This window comes from Balaenoptera acutorostrata, chromosome 1 (assembly GCF_949987535.1).
Source record: "Balaenoptera acutorostrata chromosome 1, mBalAcu1.1, whole genome shotgun sequence".
Classification (NCBI taxonomy): Eukaryota; Metazoa; Chordata; class Mammalia; order Artiodactyla; family Balaenopteridae; genus Balaenoptera; species Balaenoptera acutorostrata.
Window position 1 is genome coordinate 106,223,125 of NC_080064.1, and position 22,110 is coordinate 106,245,234.

At 38.9% G+C, this 22,110-nt stretch overlaps 1 protein-coding gene across 3 annotated transcripts in view; it reads right to left on the reverse strand.

Moving 5' to 3' along the window:
- The window catches only part of WARS2 (tryptophanyl tRNA synthetase 2, mitochondrial), an 87,415-nt gene that overhangs the window by 64,559 nt on the left and 746 nt on the right, over nt 1–22,110 (reverse strand). The window contains exon 2 of one of the 3 annotated variants that reach the window (XM_057527862.1): nt 14,732–14,858. The exons of the other annotated variants lie outside the window; for them this stretch is intronic. The gene's annotated coding sequence lies outside the window, so the exon portion shown is untranslated. The remainder of the gene's footprint in view (nt 1–14,731; nt 14,859–22,110) is intronic. 3 annotated transcript variants of the gene reach the window in all.

Genomic DNA, 22,110 nt, shown 5'->3' on the forward strand with positions numbered 1-22,110 from the left:
TGACTTCAACACGACAAATAACCTCTTAAAACAAAATATTTTGAAACCTAGTTCCTCCTTTGCTGACCTGCTGCTGCTATGGTTCAAGGGGCCAGGGCTTCCGCTGTGACACTTCCGAACAACCAAAAGCAACGTGGAGAAAAATGCTTTGGTCCTACTAGTGTCCCTGGTAGTAATGAAATAGCAAACTCCTAATGTTAACTGGCAAGTTGAGGAGAAATGTTATGTTTCAGTATCAGAATCATTTCAACCTCCCTTTATTAGGAAATAATCAATTTGGAATATTAGTTCACTGATTTAAAATCAAAACAAGCCCATGCTACTTTTTATAAAGGATAATAATACAGTTTTCCCAGTGAACAAGTTACCTTTTACTAGCCTCATCTGAAGGAGACGGTCTCTGCATACCACAGGTGCTCCATATATAATTACTGACTACATGAGAATGTCATCACCAGTTTCTTTCTTATTCTCTTAGAAAAATAAAAGACTGGAAGTCTTTTTTCTTTTCTTTTTCAAGTGCTGTCTGTCCCTGTCTTCCTTTCTCTTCAGTCTTCTACTGAATTAAAGGCACAAGCCATTAAATGTGAAATCTGGATCTTCCCTTATTACATCTGATACAGGATTCCTAACATGGGTTCCAAGCCTCCCTAACACACATGCTAGTCATTCAGTTTTAAGTAAGGACATCTGAACTATCTAAGTTACCAGAATTTAGTAACTTGGATGAGGAGGCAAAAGCAGGAAGGTGCAGGCTTCTTGGGGGGCCACTGAAACTGCAAATATGGGCCCAAATATGACATTTCTAAACTTGGGCCAGAAGCTACAAGCAGCAGAATAATGTGTGCTAGATCTAGCAACTCACCCTATCAGCCAGCATTGCCAAAACAAAATACCACTGCCATCCCTCATCCTAAGGAAAACCAACACAAAAAACTGGGGGCTTAGAGAAAAGGTTCTGTCTATTCAGTCCTGTTTCCAAACTGCAAACTGTTATGGGCTTAGTCTAATGATTATATTTAATTTCATCTAGGCCCTCATTAGGGGTCAAGAGTAGTTTAAATTCAATTAAAATAAACTTTCAATAAGCACATCTAGATAACAAACCATCTCTCCTTCCTTCCTTCCTGCCAACCATCCATCCATCCATCCATCCATCCATCCATCCATCCATCCATCCTTGCACCCATCCATTCAATTATTTACGGAGCACTAACCATGCACCAAACATTGTGCTATGCAGTGGGGATACAAGAGTAATAAAATACAATCCCTGCCCTTGAGAATTCTGCAGTACAATGACTATCATCCCATGCCTAGCAATTCACTGGTCCATTTTATTTATAGCTGATTTTAAACCTCTAGTCTACTTAAGCCCCAGGAGCTTCCTTCCTTGTATTAGATGACTCCAGTTCTTCCTTACTGAATTCAGTACGTGGCATCATCTTCTCTACTCTGTACTGCCAAATATTTCCATGTAGATAACCATCTTCTCCTCTCTTTTGTTTTAGAGAGGAAAATCCCTCTAAGACTAACCTTTTCCCACTGTGCTGATTTTATCCCTTCTTGTGTTCTTAAGACTATTTCTCCATGCAGTTTTCTTTCGCTTTCTTCCATCTTAAATCTTTATCTCTTTACACATTCTTTCCTATCGTGCAGAAATATAAAAAGAGGTCTAGCCCTATCTGGAGTTATTTCTCCCTTCTCTACTCTTCCCCAGTATTGCCATGAGAATCCTGTTGCCACCACCACTTTAACTCCCCATAATCTGGTTTCTCACCCACCAAGTTACTAAAGCTTTTCTAAAACCAGTAATGGTCCCTTAAACTTTCACTCCAACAGCCCCTTCCGTCTTGTTGTTCCTCAATGATCTCTTTGAATCTACCAACTGACGCTCTTTATTATCGTACTTTAAGGCACTCTCCTTGATTTCCACAAAACTACAGTGTTGCTTATATTTTAGCCTATCTGGTATCTCCAATTTTGTCTCTGTTGGGTCCTGATTTTCTATTCTTACCTGCTAAATGGGGTCCTACCACATAGCAGCGGGTTTCAACTTTTTTCTGCTATGACAGGTAATGCTCACTGAAAGGAGAGCCTCCCTTCTTCCCCTGTTCTTGTTCCCCGCTTGGGTCAAAGAACGGCTCATTGAATTGATCAGCTTCAAGGACTGTGCCTGGGTCATGTCTGTTACCAGATGAGTCCTGCCCTTTCTGTCATCCCTGTAAGCCTGCCTGGGGGCCAGGTCTGGCTCTCCAGACTCTCTCTTCCCTCATTCGGTAGATCAAGTTGCTCTCTTGCACCCTCTATCACGGGCAGCTGGTAACTCACATCCCAACTTTTGGGTTTGGATTTAGGTAAAGAGTCTCGGGCCTAATCAAGTTGACCAGAGCTACACACTGGGGTATCAGGCCCATGCTAAGTTGATAATAAAACAGTATTTTAATTCTCATAGGCCACCATATCCACCAAAGCTCACTCAGAGGGGATTCTTTAAAACTAAGAAGGGGTCCAGACAGATAATGGTAGTAATAAAATTTTTTTAAAGGACAAAAATAAATAAATATCTTAAAAAAAAAAAATCACAGGAGTCTGTGAGGGCATGAGCTGAGATCAGGCACTATTCTAGATGCTGGTAAGACAACGGTGAAGGAAAAGATGTAATCCCTGCACCCTGGAGCTTACCTTCCAGCAGGGAACGGGGCCACTCAGCTCCTCCAACACACTATGCTCTGCTGCAGCTTTAAAGCCACCAGGGCAATAATGTGACCTGAAGGACCTCCCTTGCTCCAATCTGTCCTGCTTGCAAATCCCTGAAATTCTTTTGGCAGAACTCAAAAATCTTTTCATGTTCAATAAATAACAAAGGGCTCAAAATGCTAAATACTTGGTTGAGGTAAAAATGATGAAATCCATTCATACTAAAGTACATCAAATAATAATAACAATAACAATGACAGTAGTAAATGTATATTGAGCACTCTGCTGTGCCAGGCTCTTTTCTTCACATTCCTTGCTTAACTGTCACAACAAATCTATAACAATAAAATAGTAGGTGATACGACTAGTCCCATTTTACAGGTAAGATGACTAAGGCACAGAGGAGGTAAATAACTGTGATGTCAAGTCATTATCAGAGCCAGAAGTCTGGCTCTGATAATGACTTGACATCACAGCCTTGCCCTTATTTTGTTTTTCAGCCAGGGAGGGGATCTGAGAGCAGGCAAAAACTATAGGAAAAACAACTCGCCAACTACAGAAAGGGACACTCCAGCCTGGGAGTGACCAAATGGAAGCTGAGAAGTTGTGAGCATGTGCACAAAGCTTAGCAGGGATAACGCTGCTAAGAGTCATCAACACTGCTTTGCTTGATGTATGGTTTGGAGATTTCGTTTGCGGTTCTTAGCGTAGGAGAACTATTTGTTGTTCTCAATACCGTATCTGAAGAGAGAAAAGAAGAACAGGAAGATTCTGAGAGTAAAGTCCCTGGATGATAAGATGAGCGTGCAGACAGTACTAGTTTGGAGCAGAATAAATAATAACTTTGGCACAAGGCACACAACCAGTGTTGCTGTCCACGACACCCCCTTTAGTAGCTGGCCAGAACCCAGACAGGGGTTCTCCAGCTTCCTAGGTCAGCATGGGAGACTTGGGAGTGGCCCTAGTATTTAGGGTCAGCTTGTCGACCATTCCTGTCCACAAAGAAAAGTAATGTCCGTGGTTAGGGCTCCGAAACTCCTCCTGCCACCCCTTCCTGGCGTAAGAGGCAAAATGGCAATTGCCCTACGATTTTACCTACTGCAGAAGCTATAAATTCATCCCTAAGTACACCCTGCAAAGACCCAAACTAAGCTTGCTGTATCAGAGCTTAGAGTTAGATGGCCTCCAGCTACCTTAAAATACAGCCATATGCTCCCTGATATTACAGGTCCTATTATGCAAGGCTCCTCCCCAATCCCAGAGGAGACCAAACGACATGCCATTGCTTGCTGTTGCTTCCTACCCACATTTTTAAATAACAGAATAAAAAGAAAAAAAAAAAATCCAGCCACAATTGGCTCCAGTTGGTGTGAATAATGAGATGTGGTTGTCAGAATCCTGGAAAGCTGCCAGCGTGGTCATTAGCTGGCCAGATACTGGGCCCACATATAAAAAGGGTAAGGAATACAACTTTAAATGAGGTCAATTTTAAGGAGACTTTAAATTTGGCATTTGGGTGTGAGATGAAACAATCTAGGAATTAAAATCCTCCTTGCATTAAGTGCTCTCCATACGAGAGGGTATAGGTTGTGATGAGATGGAGCTTCCTCAGTTTGGGGAAGCAAGCTTTGCCCAGTGAAAACTGGCCCTTTTTTTGAAGTGTCTGATGGAAGAATCCTAGCTTTGACAAGTTGGCAGTAATCCTTGTGATCTATCTTACTGGGATATATATTGTCACTGCAAAAATAAAACATACTACAAAACTGGAGAGCAGATCCTGCCTGTGATCATTAGACAGACTGGACCAAGTGCCTCAAGCCTTTGATGCCCCTGACATATTATTTTCTGGATGGTGTCCAGCAACCCAGTGCAGAATAGTTTTTTCTCTACTGTATCCAGATGGCAAATGGAAGAGATCAAATTCAACAGTTTCAGAGCTAACCTTAATGGATGTGAAAGGCTGGCTTCTCTACCAGCTTTTCAGGGATCTACAATACAAGAAAGGCCTTTGAAAAAAGAGACAAATAATTGGCTTTTTTTTTTTTTTCCTCTCTTCAAAACTAAACCGTGGATGTGGTAATCTGGTTTAAATCCATCTTCTGGTTGAAAAGGACAGCCAAATATCTGATCAGTTCTAATCACTGGCACTCTCATGACACTTTCTGTGAAGTTCAGATGGGTGTTGCTCTTAATATTCTAGACAGTTGTTTTTTTTTTTTTACCTTTCAAGCAAATATTTTCAATCTTCCTCTATTTCCTTCAAACTTTAATTATATATATATACTTAAATGTTTAAGCAGCAGCATTTTATAGTAAGATTCACACACCCTCCACTAAAGGCTGAATTTCAGAATTGGCTATCATGAGCCTTACACGTTTGTGTTATTGTATAAGCATACACTAGAACTTCACTATGAAGCCATTTGAACACGGAGGCATATGGTATGACAGTCTACCTCCCTCTTCAGACAAGAGATTTCACTTGCTGAAGTACCGGAAATACTTCATTATGAAACAATTTCACACAAAAGTCCTATGGTGTAGATCATAAGACCAGCTTTGTAATTAGTAAGTGGTAGAGGAGACAATAAGGAAGAGGGCTTTGAAAGAAGAGAATAAGTTTACCTTCCATGAGTCAACAAAACAGATAGGTCACCTTAAAGTAGGAGTTCTTAACCTGGGTTCATGGATTTGTAAAACTGTACACAAAGATTTGAGAATTTATGTACATATTTTGCTAGGTAGAAGGTCCATCTTTTAATCAAAGGAAATAGTGACCCCTCCCCCAAAAGTAGAAGAACTCTGAGGACAAGACTTAATGGAAACAAGATGAGGTACATTAACATATCTAAAGAAAGAATATGCCTCCTGGAGGGGTGGAAGCTTAGAAAAAGCAGCTCTTTTGGGAAAACTTTGGCCATGTGTTTTAAAGCGATGTCCAAGGGAATTGGTGCTATGACAACAGCCAGGAATATATTGCCCAAGGAGCATGTATGTTCCAAAATGGGGATGGAGCTTTGGGTCATCATAGCTTAATTACACTAGTCAATGAGGTGATCCAATGAACACCCTCGCACACCTTGTTCTGATTCCACACCCATCAAGCTACCTTATTTAATAATGTTGCTTCCCAATTAAATTTTCCTGCACGTAGAGAAATTAACTTTTCCTGCAAGTAATCAGTGAAGAAAAGTAGCTGGTACTCCTGATCATTCTATCTTCATATACGATATATGGTGTGCATGTATGCATCTGCAAGCACGTGTGTGTGCACATGTGCACATACGCACAGACGCATGTGAATTGGACTCCTACCTACCTGGCTACTACTATCTTGGCTGGTTATTCTCATCATCCCAATCTCTTAATGTTGAAATGCTCAAGGCTCAGTACTTGGACATCTTTTCTCTTTCCAAAAACACTGCCTAAATGATCACACCCAATCTCATAGCTTTAAGCAGTCTGAAGACTTACAAATGTATATCTCTGTCTAGACATCTCTTGAGGTTTGGTCTCATACATCCAACTGCCTACCTGACTTCTCCACTTAAATGTTCACTAGGCATCTAAACTCCACACATCTAAAACTCAACTCCTGATCTTCCCTCCCACCCCCAAAGTCTTACTCCTCTTGCTGTCTTTACCATCTTTGTAAGTGGCAAATTCATTCTTCCAGTTGCTCTAGCCAAAAACCTTAGAATCAATCTTGACTCTTTCCTCCCATCCTACATCTAATCAGTAAAAAAAAAATCTCATTGGCTCTATATTCTTTAAAATAAATATCAAGAATGTGACCACTTCTCATCTTTGATGAAGCCATCTTTACTACTCATCCTTGTCCAAGCCACTATCATCCCTTTCTCAGATCTTGTGCTAACGTCTAATTACAAGATGTTGCTTCTATCGTGCTCTTCTATTTTTAACATAACAGCCAGGGTGAAGTTTAAAAACTTGTGTCAGCCCACGTTCTTTCTCCAAACAAAGACTTCCAATGGCTTTGCAACTCAATCCTAGTAAAAGACAAAGTCTTTACAGTTGCTTCTAAGATTCTATACAATTGACTTCTCTACTTCCACCTTCCTATTAGCCATCTGACTTCATGTCCTACTACTAGAATGGACAGCATAATGCAAAACCAACCTGAGGTTAGGACCCTGGCTCCTTTCTCTTTTTAACTGTCTGCATTTTGTTGTCAGTGTGACAAGTTACTTAACATCTGTTTTACAGTTCGTCATCTGTAAAATGGGGCCAATAATAGCGCTGTTTTATAGGGTTGTTCTGAGCATTATATGAGTTAATATGTACAAAGTAATTAGAAAAGTGTCCAACAACATAGTAGGTACTATATAGTATTTGTAAAATAAAGAAAATGCTCATTCTTCTTAAGCCACACTGGCCTCCTTGCTGGTCTTCAAACATGCCAGGTTAGTCTCCCACCTCATGGCCTTTCCATTTTTGTTTCCTCTGCCTGGCACCATCTTCCCGCAGATATCTACCCTGTATATGTTCTCACCACCTTCAGGTCTTTTCTCAGACCTCACCTTCTTAGAAGCCTCTGCTGACTTCCCAATTTAAAACTGCAATACCCTGTGGCAGTTACCATCTCCTGCCCCTGCTTTAGTTTTCTCCATATCAGCCATTATCATCTAACATACTATATATTTTAATTACTTGTCTCTCTCTGGAATGTAAGATTTTGTCTGTGCTCTTCATTGGTCTATCTCCAACACTTAGCACATAGTAAGTGCTCAATATTTGTTAATATGTCAATATGTGTACAATATTCATGACCTTATTACTCCCATGAATTAGAGATGAGGACATACTTCACCAGGTGACATATCCAAATAATATACTGAACAGAATCTTTTAATAGTTCAGGAAACATTGGTACAAATGGTCCAAAATGTCTGACATGACTATATAAACGGGAGAAGAATAGATGTTTACACTTACTCAGCACTTTGTTGTATTCTCCCCACCTCCTAAATTGATTAAAGGCTTAGCAAGCTGGCTCTCTTTCTACCCTAACTTCCATCATCTGAAAGAGTTCAATTATCAGGGGGATTACCCATCCAATATTCTAGCATTCAAAACATTTGTTTGAACTCTTCAACCTCAACTACCTGGTCCCATGGTCACACCCTGGACCTTGCCATCACCCAGAATTCCTGTTTTTGAAATCATAAATGTCAATATTCTACTCAGTCTATGACCTTCCGCCGTTCAACTCTTTCATGCTTTTATTCCCACTATACTTGCTCTCCAAGCTCACTTAGAAATCAGAGCCTTTGATTTTTCCATTCTCTCCTGGTGCAGCAGTCCCTATCTGATCTCTCTTCTTCCCTACCCAGCCTGGCCCCAAGGTCAATCATATGGACTATGCTCTCATTAGCAACCTCAACTCCCCTTGCCATAAATAATGTCCTGACAGCCATGAAAAAACTCCAATCCTGGATCAAGGCTAGAAAGCTCACTCTTCACTTATATACTTTGGTAGCTGAGCACTTTAGGTGAAAAATCTTAAAACAATGCAGAATCTACCTATAAATTTAAGTTATAGTTCCTTAGGCCCTCAACTCTCAACACTGCTTATTGAACAATTTTTAAAAACTTATATTACTCACAATGTGCCTGGTACTGTTCTAGACACTTATAAATATTAACTCATTTAATGCTCACAGTAATTCTGTGAGGTAGACACTATTATTGTCTCCGTTTTACAGATGAAGAAATTAAGGCACAGAAAGGTTAAGTGACTTGCCAAGGCCATATTGCTAGCTAGTGGGGGAGCTTACTAGCTCCAAACTCTGGCAGTCTGCCTATAGAGGTCAAGCTTTTAACTCATCTTACAGATGAAGAAAATGAGGTAGGGATGTTCAGTAACTTGCCCAACGACTTCCAGTAACCAAGTAGAAGAACCTGACTTTGAACCCAGGCAGTCTGACTTTAGTACCCATCTACTAAAGCACTAACTTATTCCATCATCTCAGGACTGAAGCCTCCTGAGAGAATTATATCCATCAGGTTTTAGAGTTCCTGAATTTCCCATCCCATTCCCAGCAAACTCATCTAGACCCACAGCCATTTCTCCTAGTCTCAGAGTTGATCTGCCTCGCCTAGTGTTCAATCATTTGCTCTGGATTGCATTTCTTTCCATCTCTTCCTGTATCTTCAGTCTCTCCATCTTCACTGGCTCCTATAATCATGCTCAAGTCTGTTCCATCTTAAAAGACCTTACTTCCAAAAAATTCTCTTGGTCAGGCCATTCTTTAAAGCTCCCTTCTCCCTCTCTTGGCACTTCCTTCTCATTCAGGCTCCTCAAACTTCCTCACCTCTCATCTCACCATCATTAATCTGCACCAATAACTCTTCTAAAGCTGTTGTTGTTGCTAATATCATTAGCGATACACCAATTATAAACTCTAAGGGATAATTTTTTAGTCTTTATCATACTATAGCACTATCTTTTTTTTTGAATTTAATTTATTTTTTTATACAGCAGGTTCTTATTAGTTATCCATTTTATACATATTAGTGTATATATGTCAATCCCAATCTCCCAATTCATCTCACACACACACACCCCCACCCCGCCATAGCACTATCTTGCTCTTCATTTTCTCTTTGAAATTCTCTAGCCCTTTGATCCTTAGATCCACACTCTAATGATTCGTCTCTCATCTCTCTCTTTGTTGGATTTTTCAACTCTGGTCTCTCTCTCAATTTGAGACTACAAAGGGTTAAAACCCCCTGATTTTTAAAAAATTTTCCCACTTTACAGGCTTTTCTTGATGATCTCTCTAAAGACATAAATTTAAGTGCTACTCAGCTGACAGTAATCCCCTCAGTGGTCTTGGCTTTGTTACTTTTTTTTTGAAGAGCTACTCCTCTCTCTCCCCATCCCTTCTAACATGTGGTCCACATGGAAGCTGGATGACCCTATACCTCCACAGTCCGTGTAAAGCAGGCATTTGAGTCTCAGGAAGACAGGAGTCATGGAAGACTGACCAGAAGTCTGCTATTTAGACAGAAAAATAAGATGAGGGGATAAGCTGTGTCTTTATTTTGAGTCATAGATATGTTAATATATTCTCAATCAAAATTAAGGACACATGGTCTGCTGAAGAATTTCTGTTCCATTTTAGAATGTGAAAAACAATGTGGGAGATGTCATGTGGATGCTGAAACATTGGAATTTCCAAGACATTTTAAAGATTGATGGGTACAACTGGTTCTGGGTTTAACAAGATGTTTGGCCACTATAGTCACGGACTTATCAGGAAGATGCTGCAATCAAACCCCGTCTAACAGACATGACATTCTATAACCGTTCTATGATTAGGCTAGGTTGATTTCGGGTTTTATTAAACACGTAAATGATAAATTGGTAAGCAAGCATGACAATAAACTTTCCTTAACTACTAAAATGCCACTAGGCCACTTTAAAAGAAGAAAATGTAAGTTCTTTGTACTGTAGACATAAATTCTTAAATCATACTACTCTACTCTTATCATGGTGCAAAGAAAAATGAAATAGCGCTAGATGGGAAGCTTACAAATGGCCTGTCTACACAGTAGAACAGTGCAGTGAGACTTAGGGCTGTTTTCTATATCTCTGCAGAGCATACCAAGATCTACAGAGCAAAGGTCCTAGGCATGCCTTCACAGGTTGCTTTAAAGGGACTTAAAATGAACAATTAAGAAAAAAGGCAATGTTGCCACAATAGATGAGCTTTTTACTTCCTTCAGGAGTTGAAAGCATACTCTTGATAAAGCACGATGTCGGTTGTTGTATAGATAATATGCACATTTATTGAACCAGACAGCCTCTTGAGGCAAAACTAAGCTCAAAATAAAAACTTCTCATCTTAATCCTCAGTCTACAAACTTTAGTATAATATATAGAGGTAGCAAACCCCAGTATAGTTAGATACACCCATGAAAAATACAATACAGGGCCAGAGTGATAATAAAAGTCAGTTATAGCAACAAGTTGGAAATTCACAGCCTACTTGGAAAATTATTGAAATGAAACCAGTATTATCTCCCAGTCACTTATAAACATCTGGATACTTTAGGCAATAATAAGATCACTTATTAACTGCAGCGAACATTGAAAATCTTCTGTATTTGTATACATAAAAATATACACAGGGCTTCCCTGGTGGCGCAGTGGTTGAGAATCTGCCTGCTAATGCAGGGGACACGGGTTCGAGCCCTGGTCTGGGAGGATCCCACATGCCGCGGAGCAACTGGGCCCGTGAGCCACAACTACTGAGCCTGCGCGTCTGGAGCCTGTGCTCCGCAACAAGAGAGGCCGCGATAGTGAGAGGCCCGCGCACCGCGATGAAGAGTGGCCCCCGCTTGCCGCAACTAGAGAAAGCCCTCGCACAGAAATGAAGACCCAACATAGCAATCAATCAATCAATCAATCTTAAAATATATATATATACACAAAAGTGTGTGGTTTAAATTAACAATAGGCTAAATGCCAATGGTATGAACTTTCTCATGTCTTATTAGATTTACTTTTCACTGAATTCATTCACTCAATAGATACTTATTGACCTCTTTCTGTTACAGGAATTATTATGCCAAAGGTTTAAGTAATAACTCATTTTCTCTCACATTTAGTTAACATAGCCAGGGCTCAACAGGAAGAATTCTTCCTGTTCCATCTTTCACAACTGGGGGTGGCCTCCAGGAATATTCCCCTAGTGAGGTCGGCCTACTGAGTGGCAGCCTGAGGCTGCATCTGTGGAACAACGTATGTATCATAAACTAATTCCTGCTGGAGTGTTCACAAAAGGTCTAAATAAAAAACAAAAACAAAAAACAAAACAAAACAAAAAAAAACCCAGGCTCTCCACCTGTCCTAAAGCAAATATCTATAAACAGAGAGAATATAAGGCAGAATTTGTTAATTTCTATAAGAAAGGTACAAAGTCCTGTAAAATTTCAAAATGGGAGCAATCATTTCCAGCTTAAGAACAAAGTTTTCTGGAACCTATCTATGAGTTTTGTTTTTGTTGTTCGCTTGTTTTTTATTTTAGAGAATGGTGGCATACAGACAAATTAGAATGGGAAGAAAGGTCTTTCCAAGAAGAGACAGTGACATTAACAAAGAAGCAAAAGGAAACAGCTCTGAGCAAACTTGGAAATTCTCTTAACTCCAGGGCAAAGGATCCATGTAGGACAGCAATGGCCTAGAGAAGTATTTTGGATCTGGGCTGTGGAAGGTCTTGAAGGTGGGGGTATAAGGAGTCTAAGCTTTATGAGAAGCCCCCAAAGGTTCTGAGCAAGGGAGCAACATAATTAGCACACTGCTTTTGGGAGGTTAATCTGGTCAGACTGATTTTATTTTGCGGGGTGGGGGGAGGATAGTGGGGGGATGGGAGGAATTGAAGGTTATTAAGATTGATAAGGGTAGAGGAGAGAAAGGCTGCTGAGGAGAATTATATATTATTGAAGAAATAATCATCATCAAGCACAGAGGACCCACTAGGTGCTGTGCACTGGCCAAGGGCCTTTATACATATGGCAGAATCTCGAATCCACATGAAGTTCTTACCATAGGAGTTATTACTATTAACACTGTGCAGACGAGAAAACTGAGGCATAGTGAGGTTGAGTAACTTGCCTGACATCACACAGTTAGCATGTAGTGGAGCCAGGCCTGACTGATCCCAAAAGCCATGCCCCTTCTGCTCTACCACACTTTCTCTTAGTAAGAAGTCAGTCAACTTTAGGATGACAAGTACAGGGCTTCCCTGGTGGCGCAGTGGTTAAGAACCCGCCTGCCAATGCAGGGGACACGGGTTCAAGCCCTGGTCTGGGAAGATCCCACATGCCGCGGAACAATTTAGCCCATGCGCCACAACTACTGAGCCCGCATGCCACAACTACTGAAGCCCACGTGCCTAGAGCCCATGCTCCGCAACAAGAGAAGCCACCGCAATGAGAAGCCCGCACACCACAACGAACAGTAGCCCCCTCTCACCGCAACTAGCGACAGCCCGCACGCAGCAACGAAGACCCAACATAGCCAAAATAAATAAATAAATAAAATAAAATAAATTAAAAAAAAAAAGACAAGTATGATGTTCATGTGACTGTTGATCCTCTAGACACTAGCTTCTCTGGGTTACTGAGTTTCACAGCTTGGTGGCGTGGGGGTGTCTGGAAACATGCCAGCCAGGGGAGAAGCCAACGTTGCCTGCACAGAAGGACTTCCTTTCACAACCAAGATGTCCAGGTAACCAGTATCCACGGAAGGCCAACCTGGCTCTCTCCCCGGATTTGGCAAGGGCTCCACGTAGTCTGGTCCTTAACATCTCCCTTGGGACTCCACCTTCATGCTACACACTTACCCCCAGCCCAAGAGGCTCTTCTCTCTTCCAGTAAATTTATGAACTGGCTGCTCAGACCATTCTCCCCATGGGAGGACAGGAATCCAAATCAGAGATTTAAGTAAACAGCTCCATTTCCCTTCACAATTACATTCTCTTATTTTCCCAAAAGGGGCCCAAAGTAATATAGTAAGAGTGAGGCTGAATGAATACAAAATAGAATGGTCCATGCAAAGTCTCTGTTCATGGGAGTATAGGAAATGTTCATGAGAAGCCCTTTGTCTGGAGTATAAAATAAACTCAGTGTTCAATGTTGCTAATTGTAAAGGCTCAACAGCATCCCAATTAATGTACTAATTGGTAATAATTCACTTTAACTCAATTAATTACAGACTCCTCTAAGAACTTTTGGAATGAGAATCTTTTAGAATAAAATTCTTACTTATCCCTTGTTGAAATGGCCCACAACACTAATTACTTTAATCTTTCCCATCTTCTCACTTTGCACCTCTGTTACTTTTGAAGAAAGTACTCTAGCTATAAATCCCAACTAGACCCTAGATAGTGGTCTCCTGGCCATCCGTAAGCTTCAGCACTCACCACCTTCTCTCTGCCTGCAAGGCAGTGCACAGGTTGACCTTTTAGCTATAGACTGTGTATAAATACAACTTCCTGCACGCACCTTGGGACTTATGTGTTAAAAGCCCTTATTTTACACAGGGTAATCCTAGTGGCAGTAGCCAAACAGAGACACGGAGATAAATTTACAAGGCAGCTTTGCTCCTTTCTCACAATTCATTGAGCCAAACAAGACTGTAGGAACAGCAACAACAAACGATGATTTGTAATTTCTACTCTGCATGTCACCATGGCAAGATATATAAATGGCTTTCATGGAACAGATTTGAAAGTTTGCGTGGCAGTTATCAGCATATTAACATGGGTAATTTGTTTCAGAATTTAACGTATTTTATTACACTTAATACACAGAGTTTGGAATCGGACTACCTGGGGTTACATCTTGGCTCTAATACTTGCTTTGTGACCTTGGGTGAGTTATTTAACCTCTCAGTATCCTCATCTATAAAATGAGGCTAATATTAACACTCACCTCATTGGGTTGTTAGGATTAAATAAGCTAATGCATGTCAAGTGCTTCAAACCATGCTTGGTACATGGTAAGCATCCTATAAATAGGTGCTGGTACCATCTCCCCCTGTCATCATCATATTTAGTAATAACTGAAATTATCACAGTCCTATCAGACCAGGGCCCAAAAATGAATTAAACGTTAATTCAATTTTAGTACAAATAAGAAAATAATATCTACTGAACTAAAACATTAAAGAATACTGATATTTACTTATTTAGATTCATCATCACTATAAAACTGGTTAAAAAAAATGGGAAGATATAATGAAAACTTAATCAATGAGTAAAAGTTTTAGATGGCTAAATAGTGAAACACTGTGTCCTCAGGATTAAATGAGAATATGTGAAGCATTCTGAAAACTACGAAGTGTTATATTAGAACAAAATATTATTATTAATGGAAATAACAGATTCCACTTGAAAATGTTTTACAAGGTGAGATTTGTTATTTTATTTTATGTTTTTGAATGCCTTGATGAAAAATCTACAACTATTATCCCAAGAACCTTAAACAAGAAGCAACGTACCCAAGGTCGTTCAGGGCTCCATCCATGGTGGAGTTGCCTGGCACTATAGAGTCACAGCCAGAACACCAGGACAGGAATGTGAAGGAGAAACTGACATCTCTGTCCGTCCCCAGGTTGGTGTCCCAGCCTAGAGGGCAGGGAATGTAAAAGTGGAAGTTGTGAGAACCTCTGTGGGTTAGAAATCAGGGTAGCTCGACTGCGCTTTTGAAGAGACAAAAGGGCAATCAGAAAGGCAGTTCTCCTAAATGCCCATCAACAGAGGAATGGATAAAGAAGATATGGTACATACATACAATGGAATATTACTCAGCCATAAAAAGGAACGAAACTGTGCCATTTGCAGAGACATGGATGGACGTAGAGACTGTTATACAGAGTGAAGTAAGTCAGAAAAAGAAAAACAAATATCGTATATTAACATATATATGTGGAATCTAGAAAAATGGTACAGATGAACCTATTTGCAAAGCAGAAATAGAGACACAGATGTAGAGAACAAACGTATGTATACCATGGGGGGAAGGGGGGTGGGATGAATTGGGAGATTGGGATTGACATGTATACACTACTATGTATAAAATAGATAACTGATGAGAACCTACCGTAGAGCACAGGGAACTCTACTCAGTGCTCTTTGGTGACCTAAATGAGAAGGAAATCCAAAAAAGAGGAGATATATGTATATGTATAGCTGATTCACTTTGCTATACAGCAGAAACTAACACAACATCATAAAGCAACTATACTCCAATAAAACAAAAACAAAACAAACAAAAAAGGCAGTTCTTAGCCAACCAGAAGTAGGTTCAACGCAAGGAAGGCTGAGTGCCAAGAAAAAAGAGAGTTGTAGATGAATTTTGGTAAATGATTACAGGACCATTAGAAGTCAGGTGATGGGGTGGTACGAACCTAGGTATGACCTTGCTTTGTTCAGTAAGCAGGGAAGTTAAGAAAAAGTGTTAAGCCTCTGACTGGGAATAAAAGATAGGGTATTGCTAAGAAATGATATAGAGAGAAAACTGTAAATGGCTGAGCAGAGTTAAATTCAGTCAAGCTGGAGTCAATGTATCATCTCTGTGCCTATAAATTAACTCTCTGCCTCTAGTGTCTCACACAGGCAGAGCAGCTTCTATCCTAAGCGAGTACATTTCTCCCGTGGAAATTCAGCAAGAAGGCTTAGGCCTCATGCTGCTGCAGTCTCTAGAAGAGAAATTCCTGAACCCCTGATTGGTGGTGGTGGTAAAACAGACTCAAGAGCAGAACTGGAGTTAAGTGCTCTCTGGGAGGAGACTTGAGGCCAGGTTCGTCACAATAGTGACAGAGCGGTCCATAGCATTATCTTTGTGTACAAACATCAGCCTACTATGCAGAAGTAAGCTGTGTTTGGAATGAAAGAAAGAAGTTAGAAAGGAAGGAAAGAAGGAGAGAAAATTGATTGCTATTATCTCAAGTTCTCTCATAGCTTAAGATAAACGAAGAAAGGTTGCATTTTATTGATAAAATACATACATACCAAAGTAAGTACTCCCAAACTACTCATTTACAGAGTAGCTCCTTAAAAACAATCCATCCATCATATGTGGTCCTAAGCCAACAAACTCACTAGGATGTTTAAGGAAGCTGAAGTATTTTTCAAACTTCATCTTAAGAAGTCCAACACTGTGTGGCATTGTCTTGGTGGCCCCTGGTTGCAAGTGGAGGGAAGGTGGTAGGCGGGGCTGGGAGGGGCCAAGCAAGCAGGGCTGTAGCTACTTTTCTATTCCTTAAAGCAGAAAAGCTCTACTTTTATCTGTTTTATCTAAGAGGGATTCACATAAGATTTTATTTGATAAGAGACTACTACTGGTCGAGTGGGAAAAGCACAGGCAAGGCTGAGTGTGAATCCTGGCGCTGCCATTTACTAGCTCTCTGACTTGGGAGAATTACCAGAATCATTTATAATTACTAAATAATCTCTCAGAGCCTTTGTTTCCTGTTTTATACAATGGATAGAATAATATTCACAGGATTTTTGTGAGAAGTAAATAAGATAAAGCAAGTATAGTACATAGCAAGAAGCCTTAGCACATAACAAGCCTTAGCTGAATGTTAGCTCCTTCTCTGAAAGACACAGGGATATGCATGCATACAGGCTTAAATATACAAATACATATATCCTATATATATGCGTAAGCCTCCGCGGACAGTTCTGTAACCTGCAGCCATGCAACAGGTATACTGAGAAAGGATCTGGGGGTCAGCAGCCTCACCCTCTTCATAATTTCCTGGCTGTGGCTGCCATAAGACTTGCTAGCATAAACGCTCAGCATTTATCGACTGTTCCTCCTCTATATTTTTAGCAGTTACCATCAGTAGTTTCCATCAGCTACGCAAAGAGATCTCCAAATTGACATATTATTGTTTTCAATGAGCTAAGTCAGTTCACAAGGAAAATAAACCTAAAAAGCATTTTAAACAAATGGACTCATAGACTAAGCCTGAAAGGAGCTTTAGAGTGGATCCACGCAACAGCCTTATTTAAGTAAAGCACAGAGAGATGAGGTAGCCTGATCAAACCGGCACGGTTAGCAACTAGTAAAATTCCCAGATGGCCATAGCAGCTCCTGATAGCTTTCCAGGCTGAGTAGCTCATGCTGCATGTTGGATGAACAATACAAGGCAGAGAAAAGCTAAGGGAAAAGTCACTGGGAACATTACCCCAGTTTAATGCCATTAAGATCACAGAAACCTATAATAACACATTATAATGGCAAAACATGGAGTGAAATGCCAACAGTAAATTTTACCACCCTAATTCCATAATTAATTAGCTTCTACTTAACTAAAAAGTAAAACATGTTTTTACTTTTTTCCCATATGTTTAAAATAAGGTCTTTTACTTTTTTTCTGTATGTTTAAAATACGGTCTTAATACCTGCCTTAAAGCCTTGTGATGAACAATATCTCTACTGGAGTATTCTTTTTTTTTTTTTTTTTTTTTAATGGGCAAACTGTATCTTTGAGTTATATTTCAATAGAACCATTTTCATAAAAGAAGATAAAGCATCTCTAATGAAGACGCTAAGACCTCAATATTGAGTCTTTGTGGAGTGTAAAAAGAAAGGAAGAATATTCTAGGAAGAGAAATAGCTAATGCAGAGGGACTGAGGTCTGAAAGAGCTCATTACTCATAGAACTGAATAAAAACTAATGCTGATAGAATGTGGTTAAAGGGAGTAGAAGTGGCAGAAAATGAGGAAAAAACAGGCATGATAGGAAGGAATTTGATGGCCACATGAAGGATTTTAGGCTCATTCTTACGTCCAAGAGTAGATACTGAAAAACTCTAAGCAGGAAGGAGACAATGATATGAAAGGGCTTTTCAAAAATATTTTGGGAGAGGTTTGAGGAGAGTGAAAGAGAGGAGTTGAGTAGAGGTAGGTCCATGGGTTAGAAGTCTCCAGTAAATTATCCCTCTGGAATTTTTTGGATGCAGAAGTTTCCCGGTATCTTCTTTTTTTTTTTTTTTTTTTTTAGTACATAAATCTAGTCAAAGTTTATTTTCGTATAACTTAAAATGAAATTGATAAAAGCAAAAACAGCAAGAGAAATAAACTGAGATCAGTATGAATTTGCTTTAAAATTCATCTTAAAAATCTATCTTCTCCTGTATCTCCTGTATGCCAGAGACATCCTCTGTACAACAGGATCAACTCAAATTAGAACAGGAAATATGGATCGATGGCATCTGGCAAGGATCTGTAAGTACATACCAATAAACCCGGATATGGTAAAAAATGAAAAGCTCAACACAGCCCACCTATGTTTTGAAAGTGCAAATGACTTTGCTACTCTCTACTGGAGTATTCTTGCCAAAATCCATAGCCTCAGTCTAATCATGAGAAAACATCAGACAAACCCAAATTGAGAGACATTCTATAAAATAACTGACCAATTCTCTTCAAGAAGGCCAAGGTCATGAAAGACTGAGGAAGTGCCATAGTCTGGAGGAGACATGACAACTAAGTGCAAAATATGGGTTCCCAGATTTCATCATAAACCAGGAGACTAGTGGAAAAACTGGTGAAATTTGAAATTGTCCCAAGTTAATTTCTTGGCTTTGATAATTGTATTATATTGTGCAAGAAGAAGCTGCTTGGTGAAGGGTATACAGGAATACTCTGTACTTTGCAACTTTGTGTGTCTCAAATTATTTTAAAATTTAAAAAATGCTAAAAAAAAAAAAAAAAAAAGGAGCAATTTTTTAAAAAGCCTTGTTGTGAGAACTAAATACAAGATAAAAAATTTAATACATTGCCTATTTTTGTGCAGGTACAATTCCTTCACTGAATGGCTACATTTAGGGGCCATGAACAGTAGAAACAGTATGTTAATACTGGCCAAACCAACCCAGGCTGGGACAGCTAATAATGAAGTGTGTTGTCCAACTGTGATAAAAATGTGGACACTTTACACTGCACCTGAATGATTACAAAGATCCTTGTAAAAGTCTTCTAATCATCAATATTTTCACTCTTTGCACAATACAATCATGAGTTAGTGCTTAAAGAAGTCTGGATTCTGTGTTTGGTCAATGATGACAGGCTTAAATTTACCTAACGCCATCATCGTTTAAACATAACATGTCAGATCTTCATTCCTCTGACTCTGTGACTACTCTCGTCTTGTCAGACTTCAGCGGTTTTCTGTGAGGTAACACCTGGCAAAATAAATCACTTTCGTATAAATTGTAGACATCTCATAATGAGTATGCCTTGATACACTTTTATTTCTGTTTTCTCTCTAGTTTTTATTTTAAACTTGATTCTACATTTAGCCTTGAGGGGCAAAAGCCTGCTCTTGAGATAACTAAAGGTCCCCAATGCCAAGCTTATTACCCAAGATTTTGCTTTTTTAAGGAAACATTAAAACAACCTAGGAATTGCATTACTCTAGCAAAGTACTGCTGTGGCTCATACACTTTTGCTTTTCACCTCAGGGAGTAACTGGTGCAGCCAAAACTAATAACAAGCAAACTGCTGTTTGTTAGTTTTTGATAGAATCACTCATGTGATAAATATACATTTCTTTCTACCCCTGCAAAATAATTTTTGTTTTCTACAAAGGTTATGAGATATCATAAAAATGTCTAATGCATCTGGTTTAAGGATCCAATTCTTCCTTCACATATTTCTGCATCTGTTCACAAAATCTCTTTGACTTCAAAGGAAGCTTTTCAAGAGAAAAAGAAGATACATACGAGAAAAATGGCCATAAATTTTTAGTTTTCTAAAGCCATTTTAATAACTTTTCTAAGGCCATTTTAATAACAGCACTGTGGGACAAGTAAATATCTCTCTCAGAGAGCTACAATATCACAGATGATATAATGACTATACATTTATCTGAAGATTTATGTTTTAAAACTTTATTCTGGGTCTGATAGTGATATATCTTCAACTTAGAACATGTGAAAAATACAGCAAGCTTAAAGAAGAAAACTTAAATCACTTTTAATCCACTATTTAGGAAAACCAAAGAGAAACAAAAAAAAGTTAAGAATAGTTGTTTCCTTCCAGTCTTTTTTTCTCTTGTACATATATTTATATAAATATTTATTTGCAAATATAATATTATAATTACACTATGAATGCAATTTTATATCTTTTCTCAATTGGTCTTTCAAAAGACTGCACTAGTCTTTCAAACCATCATTTTTAATGACTGAAAACTATAGGGGGTGGGGGAGGGATAAATTAGGAGTTTGGGATTGCAGATACGAACTACTATATATAAAATAGACAAACAACAGGGTCCTATTGTGTAGCACAGGGCACTATACTCAATATTTTGTAATAATCTATAAGGGAAAAGAATATGAAAAGAATATATATACATATATAACTGAATCACTTTGCTGTACACCAGAAACTAACACAACATTGTAAATCAACTATACTTCAATAAAAAAATTTTTTAAATTTATATGTAGAACTATGCTTTAAGAAGTGCTCTTGCTTACATTTAATTCATATTCTACTCAAAGCTAAATTAAAGGTTTTGAAACACTAATCTGTTCTGGAAATTCTACATCTTGAGACCATCTAGATTAACAGTTGATTAAGATAATTGTATTCATAAATGCCACTGAAACAGTAGTAGAGATTTAAGAATTCTATTCTTTAGCATTTATAATGATTTAATGCCCTAAACTTCCTAGGACAAGCATTAGTGGGCTGTAGTTTGTTTTTCTTTTCTCTTTGATTCTCTATTTCTTATGACATCCTCAACTCTTGAGTTTGTCACAAGAGGAAGTTTGGGTCTAAGACTTAGTTACTTTGTGTGGGGGGGGACTCAAGACACAGGGGATATATATATATATACATAGAGCTGATTCACTTTGTTCTACAGCAGAAACTAACACAACATTGTAAAGCAATTATACTCCAATAAAAAAAAACAGTAAGACTTAGTTACTTTGAATCCACAGGTTTTAATATGCTACTATTAGCTATAAATATAATAATCAACCAATTCTGGTTCTGCAGAATCAAACCTCAAACTTCAAAGAGAGGAGTATTTGATGTATTTATCTAATTTTGAATCAATTTTTACCTAACAATGCTGCCTGAAATTTCAAACAACATTTAAATAGTTGTTTTGACAAATTACTTTCCAGCGTAATATCCTCTATCCTTACAAGAATCTTGTGAGGCCCATATCAGTGAAGAACACTTAGGTACAGAAAGTTAAGTAATTTATGGGATGATTAAAATAACAAGTTGAACTTAAATCTTGGTTTTCATAATTAATCTCAACTGCTTTACTTTGGCTTCATAATCATGGAGCTATAGATTTTCCAAAGCTTGAAGGAACACTGTCAGTCAGTCCAACCCTTCCTCCACCCATTTTGCTAAAGAAAATAAGTCCAGCGAGATTAAATTGACTTGTCATGCCACACCGCTAGCAAGTGGCAGACAAATCCCTTGACTTTTAGTTTCCTAACTTTCAGTCTAGTGCTCTCTCTAATACACCAGTTACCATGCAAAATGCTCCTCACACTTACACATTATGACAATGAATATGCAAGGATGCCAGGAAATCACCTAATAGTCACAGAATCTCTAAGATCTCCCTAGTTCCCAAGAGCTATCTCCCAAGAGATGTATGGCAAAGTGCCTACCACTGAGATTGCACTTGGAAGACGTTTAGTAAATGTCTGGGTGAAGTAAGTATCTGAATAAGTGAAAGAGTGTGTGTATATATATATATATATTTTTTTTTTTCCCCTTTTTCTATGAAGGTAAAATTCTAAATACTGACAGGACGGGTTGAAGGCCGTGTCAATGCTCTCAACACTACAGAGAAATGGTAACAGGAGTGCTGCCAGGACAGGACGA